The sequence below is a fragment of the Mixophyes fleayi genome, chromosome 1 (genome assembly GCF_038048845.1).
Source record: "Mixophyes fleayi isolate aMixFle1 chromosome 1, aMixFle1.hap1, whole genome shotgun sequence".
NCBI lineage: Eukaryota > Metazoa > Chordata > Amphibia > Anura > Limnodynastidae > Mixophyes > Mixophyes fleayi.
In genome coordinates this window covers 398,919,246-398,929,787 of record NC_134402.1, presented here as the reverse complement: position 1 = coordinate 398,929,787, position 10,542 = coordinate 398,919,246, and positions in this window count along the sequence as shown.

Sequence of the window (10,542 nt, the reverse complement as noted above, 5' to 3'; positions counted from 1 at the left end):
TCTGAAGCCTTCGTTCTAGTACATTCTAGCACTAAAATGCACTTTTTTAAGGGGCTTTTGTAACTCATTGCAATGACTGTTTTCTGCATATTCCTAGTGAAGTCTGGGGCTAGTGAGTAGCCTGGGGCTGTAATTTGCAGCTTCTCCACCCCAACATGACCTACGTAATTTGCAATTAACTTCGCAGAGGCACTGTGGGAGAATGCATGCAGTAATATATCTGTGATTTGCAGGGTATTACACCGCTGTCCGTAGCTCTTGTGTCCAATCTCGTGTTAATGAAGGATTTTGTAACTCTGCCATTATTGCATTTGCTTTCTCCAATTCAATTATATATCATAATTGAGTGATTCTGGGGTAACTTTTTGATGCGTATTCCGAATATGACATCAGTTTTGATAGATTGGCTATAATTTTTGAGTTAATTGGTACCCCAGTGAAAAACAATTAAAATATGCCAAAAATGTAATGGTAGACAGAGCCTTCATATTTACTTCCACTGCTACCACCTAAGTCATGAGTGTAACGCTCCAGTCCCGCAAATAGTACCTTCATTCCATTCATCTGGAAACTGCCATGTCCCAGCGTCAAACACTCTTCATTTTATTCATTCAGCTATTCAGATCTGCGCAGGTGCAAGTCCATTGCACTGCAGGGCCTCCACCCTCTTTTCATTGGCTATGCATTTCTGGAGCACTATTTAAACCTCCTGGATTCACCTGTCTGATGCCTGTTTTTCAAGCTCACTTCCTGCAGCCTGTGGTTTTTGTTCCTGTTCTCCTTGTGGTTTGCCTGTGTTCCAGCCTGCTCTCAGTTCGTGGCCTGTGCTGAACCATCGCTGCTCCAGTACCTCTCTTACCATCTCCAGTGTACTTCATAGTGACAGCTTCAGTTCTCTCATCGCTACCACTCAGAGCCGTTACTACACCTGTGACTCATCAGCTGTTACCACAAGTTACCTCCGCTACTCCAGTTTGCTTTCAGTCTCTGGCCGTGTTGAACTATCGCTGCTCCAGTGCCTCTATTACCATCTCCAGTGTACTTCATCGTGACAGCTTTAGTTCTCTCATCGCTATCACTCAGAGCCACTACTCCCTCTGTGACTCATCAGCTGTTCCTATGAGTTACCTCTGCTACTCCAGTTTGCTCTCAGCCTGTGGACGTGTTGAACTATCGCTGCTCCAGTACCTCTATTACCATCTCCAATGTACTTCATCGTGACAGCTCCAGTTCTCTCATCACTACCATTCAGAGCCGCCATTACATCTGTGACTCATCAGCTGTTACTACGAGTAGGTAACTCGTAGTAACAGCTGATGAGGTACCACCACTGCAGTCTGCCTTCAGCCTCTGGCCGTGTTGAACTATTTCTGCTCCAGTACTTCCATTACCATCTCCAGAGTACTTCATTGTGACAGCCTCTGTTCTCTCACTGATGCCTCCCAGAGCCGCAACTACATTTCTTGAGTTACCTCCGCTTCTGCAGTGTGCTCAGCCTATGTCTAGTGTTGAACTTCCGCTGTTCCAGTACTTTTCTCTTGTTCTCATACCGCAGAGCACCGATTCTCCTAGTGACTCATTGGCTGCTGACCATCAGCCTTTATTATTGTTGTTGAGCTTTGACACATACTCCATCACTGAGACATCCTGGGTGGGTAGCTCCCCTTCCCAAGACTCCCGGAACAGATTAAGAGGTCCACGGCCATATAGTAGTTCAAAGGGGGAATAACTGGTAGACTTCTGCGGCACCTCCCGATAAGCAAACAGGAAGTGCAGCAGGTAGCGTTCCCAGTCCCCCCTCCAAAGTTACAAATGCCTGTAGCATGTGCTTCAGAGTGCCATCGAACCGTTTGCACAATTCATTAGTCTGGGGATGGTAGGGAGCAGTACGGAGTTGCTGCACTCCACACTTTGCCCAGAGGCACTGGACCAGTTCACTCATGAATTGTGTCCCTTGATCGGTTAGGATCTCACTAGGGAACCCTACTCTGCTAAATACACCTAGCAGCGCCTCCGCTTCTTTTTCCGCAATTATGGAGGATAGAGATACAGCCTCTGGATACCGGGTAGCATAGTCCACCACGGTGAGGATGTATCTCTTCCCTAATCTACTGGGCACAGGCAGTGGACCACAGTCACGCGCTGAAAAGGTTCCCCAACTATTGACAAGGACCTGAGGGTCCTTGTCAATAGTTGAGATTTACTTTTTGCCAGGGCGACTAAGGTAAGAGATCAAGGTGGAGCCATATATGTAGCTGATCAATCAGTCCCACATCAAAGATAAATAAATTAGAACATTTGGGATTGGATAAAAGGGGTGAGTGGATACAGCATTGTTTGAAAAATAGAAATGTATTCATAAGAGGGAGAGGTTACCAGTGGACCATTCTACTTTAATATCTTTATTGGTGACTTAATTATGGTATTGAAGTGACTGTATGCCTTTTTCAGATGTCACAAAGAAATGTAACAGGGTAGATAGGCCAGGGGGTAAGCAAAATTATTGATGATCTAGTTGGATCTAGTTGGATTCTAATGTTCCCAGTACGTCATCTGGCCAAGGCGATGTCAAACAACAGAGTGTTTCCAAATTAGTGCAAAAAACAAAAACCAAAAAAAAATTTACTGTATTGAAGCGAAAAAGAAGTGTAACTGAGCAAAAGTTAAGTGACGATAAAAAAAAAATTGCAAGCATGCCATTCTACACACGCAGTGGCAAAGAGAGAATGAGGCCTTCACCTTTGGGTATTAGTGGCAGATCCCAAAAAGTTACCCAGCCTACAATTGGTGCACAACTACTGTTACGCGTCAAAGCCGAGCTGCAAGATAACAGTGAGGCATTACAGGAGAATATTTGCTCTGATTCACAAATGACAACAATCCCTGTGGAGAGTCCATCCAACAGTGGGATGTCTAATCGTGAGCATTCTGCTGATGTGTGCCTTAATAGCCCGAGTGTAGCCGGTGATACCCAAATTGAGGATGCCACTTTGGAATTAGAAGAGGATGAGGGGGAGATTTGTGTAGGCGACGAGGGCGCTAATGATAATGTTGATGATTATGATGCAGACAGATACCAAATTGCCTTTCTCAATTTCTATTTATATTCTAGATTATATAACGGCTGAATAGTTTTCTATTTTACTCCTAGTGGAGAGAGGATCTGATGCAGACAGATACCAAACTGCCTTTGTCCATTTCAATTTATTTTGTACAGTATATAACGGCTGAATTTATTAGTATTTTATACAAGTGGAGGGGGGCCTAGAGAGACAGAAACCAAACTGGCTTTCTCCATGTCAATTAATATTGTACAGTCTATAACGGCTGGATTTTTTGGTATTTTATACAAGTGGAGGGGGGCCTAGAGAGACAGAAACCAAACTGGCTTTCTCCATGTCAATTAATATTGTACAGTCTATAATGGCTGAATTTTTTGTTTTTTTAAAAAAGTGGAGGGGGGCCTATAGAGACAGAAAGCAAACTGTCTTTTTCCATTTCTTTACATATTTAACTATAAGTGTAGGGTGTAATATACATCCAAAGACGATGGCTGCATTGCCAATATGCATAGATGGAGAGGAAGACAATCTGTTTTGTGTGTAGAATAAATGAAGGCCTACCAACGAAGAATTAAACAGTTTTTTTGGATGATTTATTACCTCAACAATTAGCTTACTTATCTCTAAAACAGTTGGAGCACTAAATTGGGTTATTTTAGACACAAAAACATGTATTTTCCAACAAAATAGCAAAACAAAACCAAACAAAACCAAAACCAAAACACGCAATGGCGGTTTTGCAAAACCAAAACCAAAACCAAAACACGACGGTAATCCATATCCAAAACCGAATCCAAAACCAAAACACGGGGGTCAGTGACCATCTCTAGTATTATGTGACTCTTCCTACTGCTTTCTGTACAAAAATGATTTAGCTTCTCTCATGCCAGGTAGATGACTTGCAAAAGAGACAACTTTGTGTAGTCTCTATTCTCCTAGAGGTAGGACCTTTATCCCACTCTACTGTGTCCCCAGGAAACGTGATGTGAAAAGATTTTACAACGAGTAAAAAAAAAAAAAATGCACAAAAGACCCTCTTTTTTCATTATAACAAGTATGGGATCTATTATTCAGAGACCCATTAAAAAGGAACTTCCAAAAACCAGTAAGAAAGTTAAATAATTGCTGACTTTCTGTAATAATGTCAAACTCTAATTGCCAAGATTATCATTCTTTAGTTACTATGAATAGCACTGCTAAACAATTTAACAAGAATGGGAATGCCAGGGGCAGTAAAAAGACTATTGTAATTTTAAATGTTAAGTAATGTAAATGTAATTTAGTTTATAAACTCACACAGAATGAGTAGGATAAGCTTAAGACTATCCAATGTTTCATACTACACGTTTCCCAGTGAACTACTTCTGTCATTTTATGTCCAGCTTCACACATTTTTGTCTTGTTTTTTGTTATTTCTTTTAAGCGGTTAGAGGATTTTGTTAGTGTCTGAGGAATCACTGGTTTATCCTCTCCAGTAATCCAAACATTCTATTCAGGATTAGAAATCCTTACCATATTTTCTTTGAAACAGGTATATCCAGCTATACATTTCAAAGCCACAAACACATTTCTGGTCCCACATTCTGTGAAAACATGTCTTAAACATAGTTTTTTTTCATTGATCCTTTGCTGTAACACACATATTTTAAAAAAAATTAATTAATTTGAGTAATATAGAGAGAGTGCAGCACATTATAATGAGGGCATCGAAAACCATTTTAGATTTAAAAAATGAGATATAATATACTCTTCTGTTTTGTTTTTTTCCAGTACATTTGTGTATATCTGTCAACATGAAATAAATAAATCACATGGCTTCTATAAAATAATTTACTTTCTCCCAAAAAATCCATGCTGAATATCTCTTTTGTTTATCAATTTAGGGCCCATTATAACATAAAAATAACCACAGCTAGATCTCGTATGTATTTGGCTGTGAACTAAGGTTGTTCTAACCTGAATAACACTGCATGCTAAAAGTATACCTAAATATTTACCTCACAAATCAAGATTTCTTTCAGCAACTGCACTTTCTTATTTGTAGAAATAAGCTGTACAATGAATATTGATATAGAGAGAGTTGTACTTTAGTACTTTAGTTAACGGTAGCTTATAGTTTTTGTTTTAGTGTACTATGAATGACTTATTTTTAAACAATAGTTTCTTCAGTGCACCAGGCCATGTAGGTCCTCTGCTGCACCAAACTGAGGTTGTCCTGTATTATTAACAGTTTAAATATTTTGTGCCTGATTCCAGGGACGCTTGTTTCAGAACGTAATTTGGGTCTGTGCACGTCTGAATTCAACAAGGAGGGGATCTGAAGATCAACGTGCGCTGCTGAATGCGGGTGTAGGTCTGCTGCAGGTTACGTCCAATACCTATGTGGAATATAAATTCTCAAAAAAATGTAACTAATGGCACCTGTTAATAATTAGAGATGAGCGGGCTCGGATTCCGCTAATCCGAGCCCACCCGAACAGTGCGGATCCGAATGGGATCCGAGCACTGTTCGAATATTTCCGGCGGGCAAAAAATTGAAGACGAGGCTCTGTCATCCAAGTCTCACGGCGAATCTCGCGAGGGGTGGGAGGGAGGGCGGGCCCAGAACAATTCCATCTTGTACCTCTTTTTTTGGCATTATGTGCTCAAGCTACCTCGGTGCAACCTTTTGGCCTAAAAACAATATTGTGAGGTGTTCAGAATAGTCTGGAAATGAGTGGAAATGATTGTTATTGAATGTTATTGAGGTTAATAATAGCGTAGGAGTGAAAAAAAACCCACAAAACTGTTTTTTAGCACTTTTTATGTTTTTTTCAAAATAAATCCAAATCCAAAACCTTTCGTCAGGTGTTTTGCAAAACAAATCCGAACCCAAAACCTCAAGCAAATCCGAATCCAAAACACAAAACACGAGACACCAAAAGTGGCCGGTGCACATCCCTATTAATAATATAGGCAGCAATATAAAAACATAAGGTATTGTAAAAAGTAAAAATAAATAAATCACATTTTCCCCCAATAAATACATTTATTAGGATGTTATTAATATCGACTGTACATAAAATACATTTATACAGTTGCTAGTGATTGCATACACCTGTTACACCATGTATACACAGCCATCATCATTGGGAAGCGGCACTTAGACTAGACCTGTAGCTGGAGCAAGAGATACGGCAGAAAAACAAGTACTTTTGAGATGCCCAGAGCCAGAGGCGGAACTAGCGGACTGTGGGCACCAGAGCAGGTAGGCATGGAGGATTGAACCGGGGCCCCCGACCCTCTGCATCTGCCATGCAGCAGGCCCCATTATCTTTATGGGCACCTGCTGCACCAATGGCAGTTCCGCCACTGCCCAGAGCTTACATGGAACGCTGCCACAGTAAATGTCCTTTACGCTCAAAGATTAATTAAACTGGGCTGCGTTCTGTGGCGTAGGGTCCCGTTTTGGGCATGCGCAGAGTGGTTTTGCAGATGATACATACAAAATCGACATTTACGTGCCTTGATGAATCAGGCCCTTTGTGTCACATATTTATATTGGCCTTACATGTCACCATACTGATCAATATCAAGTTACCAAACCATAACAGCCTTGAAGGGCATTTATTCTTTTAAAATTTCATCATTCAGTTGATATGGTTGTATTTAAACGCTTTTTCAGTTAAAACTGAGATGTATTCAGAAGCTGTTTTACAGTTTCAGGGACTTACAGTTAATGGATTCTGCCAGGACACATTACAGGCTCTCTGTACTGTTCTACAACATGTGTCACTTTTGCTTTCAAAAACAAAATACATCATTGGTTCAAAATACTGGGGCCCGGGGGCCCAGGCTTACCGGTGTAGTGGGGGAGTCACCAGCCTGCAGTACTCAAATGTATGTGTATTATTTTCCAAATAAGTACTTTTTTTTTAATTATTACATCACATTCAGTTCTCTAAGACACATTTTCATATTCACTATTTATGAGTCACAAAGCACAATATTGTCTTTTTTTTAATTCTGTTGTCAGCTTATACTGAACAAATGATGTTTTTCTACATAAATGATAATACGCCTGCCGTCTAAACAGATTCTTTCATGTTTTTGTCTGCAAGAGTGAATAATCACTAAATTATGTAGATTTTATATTTTGTCACTGGAGTAATTTATTTTTTAATTACACTAATTGCAATGTCTGATTACAGAATTAACAGTAATAAATTCAAACTTAAAATGAAACGAAACTTCAGAGGGTGCCATGTAAAGAAAACAATTAATTATAGAAACTATATGAATATGTAATTTGAGTTTAAGGTATATTAGTCTTATGTTATTTTTTTCAACCAACAAACTCTTCAGCCAATTTGCTATGAATAACAAATCACCATATAGAAATAACTATTTTATTTGAAAACAATTAATTTATATCATTTCATTTATTGCAATTATAATAATAATAATATGATGCTATTGTTTTTATTTATGGCAGAGCTTATAATATGATATAATAAAAAGGTCCATTTAAGGATGATGACCCCTACTCATCCTGTGATTCTGAGCTGTTTAAACCATTTCCCACTTTAAGATTTTTAAATGCTAGTAAATCTGTGACTGTACACCAATATTATTAATAGTAAACATATTTATTTTAAACATTGCAATATCTTAAGTTGAAATACATTTTAAAGAAATTAAAACAGTAGGAAAATTGGGTGCTGCTCCCAGGAGATTACAATCTCAGAAGATTAATTGAGACATAAAGTGGTAGTGTCTACTTTTAGGGCTTGCCCACAATGGTGTCTGCACCCTTTTCTCATAGTCATTTCCATGCCACATATTTCACTGCTGTCCGTGTGCACATGGCGCTGTATAAGGATGAACGTAGTTAGATATTAAACCAGCATTCCATTAGCTGGGGGGCAGGTCATTGTGGGGGATTGCGATCTGAAGTTGACGCACAATCCGCTGACTGGCTCTTGTGCCATTCCCAAGGTATCCTATGTACAATCAGCAATACTGGCTATTGTATTATTAAAATAATTATTTTTTTGTACTAACTGCTGGTAGCCCATAATGATTAATTCCCTTTTTGTAACCCCCTTCAGGGGGTTACAAAAAGGACTACAGAACTGATTTAGGCCTGTTTAACATACCCATTTATCTGATGCTCAGACCCCGTATTTTGGTTTTGGTTCTAAAACCATCATGGTGTTTTGGCTATGGCTTTGGCCAAAAATCTTCATGTATTTTTGTTTTGGTTTTGGATCTGGATTTAATTAAAAATTGTGAAAAATAGATAATATCATGTGGTTTTGAGCTCTCTTTAATCCTACATTACTAAGGTTATCCATGAGTGCTATATGTGAGTCTGATGTTTCAGATTCTGACACTGTAGTTATAGAGCAACCTCCTTCCCAAATTTTTCAACCATTTGGAAATAGGAGGATAAGTAGTAATGATGATGATTTACACATAGAAATTGAGGATGCTACTTTGGAACTTGCAAATGTACAAAAGGACGAAGGGGATAATTGTCAATCTGAAAAAGAATATGTTGTACTTGAATAAGGTAATGAGGATGATAATGATTGTGTTGAACTAAGACAGCCACCAGTGGTACCACCTCATGCCCATGATAAGTGCTTTGTCATGCAGGGCATAAGGCCTAAAAATGGCAGGGCATAAGACCTCTTGTGTTTGGAAATATTTTTATCCCAATTCAGACAACATTTGTCAAAACATTGATCATCTAGGCACCTCCTTACTGTTAAGACATTTGCAGTGAGTTTATTCAAGTAGTTTTTCGAAAGGTGGAAAATTGTGTACAGTATCAAGCAGCTCAGCATCAGCTAGCAGCAGAATGGATGGACACCTCATGCAATCTTCACCGTCAACACCTTCATCATCAACCTCCTCATTATTAGTATATAGTCCAGCTTCCAATTTTCCAATTCCAACTGACTCCCCTAATACAATATTTCCCAAGAGACATCCTTGCATGCTACAGCTACGGAAGAGGAGCAATAAAAGTAAGCATAGCTTTACACAATTGTCTGTGAAGCAAGCGCTTGAAAGAGGAACCAAGTAGGGCAGCTGGCTTCTTTTTGCACAGCGGATCACTAAAGCCACAACAGCTATGTTAGCATTGAATGTGAATCTAATTTCTGCCATCAATGCATCAGGCTTTAGCCGATTATTTGAGGTCACATGTCCACGCTACCAAATTCCATCTTGATTCTATGTCTCCCAAACAGCAATTCCTCAGCTGTAGGTTAAACAAAAAGTCTTTCAGTCCCTAGAAAATGCCATTGTACTGACTGCCCACTTTACTACTGATATGTGGACAAGTGGTACTGGTCAAAAGTCTACATGATCATGACAGAGAAACTCAGGAATGTCATAGCAAAATGGCTCACCCCACTAAGAATCTCCTCATTGCCGATAATGGAGCAAACATTATATGTGCAATAGGACTGGGTGAATTGTAACATTTACCATGCTTTGCACACACAATAAACTTGGTGGTGCAGAATTTCTTTACAAATTAGAGGCCGTTGAAGTAGATGATGTGTCTGACCCATAATATTTCCGGGCATTTTCGGCATTCAGTGACTGCATGTAGATCATTGCAGCAACTTCCAAAAAATGACCTGCCATGTCACCAACTGAAGCAAGCAATAGTAACGAGGTGGAATCCCACACTTTATGCACACTTCTGTGCCACTATGTTTCATAGGCATTGTATCTTTTATTAAACTGCCATGTATTTGTGCCATGGCTCTGTCACTAATTGTAGCCAGTCAGCTCACTGCAGCATTTGGTCAAAATTGGTGAAAATGTTGACAGTTGCGAAGAGATTTTTAGAAAATAAACTGTAAATGAATGTTGATGCTATAAGTAATAATGTAGGAACAAAAATAACTTAAAATCACATGATTTTACCTATTTTTCACATTTTTTAATGAAATACAGATCCAAAACCAAAACATATGAGGATTTTTGTGCAAAACCAAAACTAAAACAAGAAGATGGTTTTACAACCAAAACCAAAACCAAACCATGGGGGTCTGCGCTTGCATACCAGAAAGTGTATGTATTTGCAGTTGAATGTAACTTAGATTTGCGTTCCCATATGCCAGGAGAGACACAACAGGGCCGGGCAAACATAAGTTGAGTATGAGGGTGTGTAACGCGCCCACTGGAGATACGGACTACAGACTAATTGTCTCCAGATACTATTTCCTGGGAGGCATATCTTTTGTAGACTCCGGAGGCCTGGTGTAAAAATACATGCAAATGATGATGGCACCAGCTATACTATCCAGCCGTGTCTGATTGGCTGTTTAAATATTGACCCCTCCAGCTTTTAGTAGTTCATTCTTTAGCATCTGTATATTATGTCAAGTTGCATTTGGACGAATGCAGGAAAGAAGGTTCCCAGGGTGTTCGTTTGTTTTTATTTATTTACATTTTATAGGAAAAATGCATTTTTCAC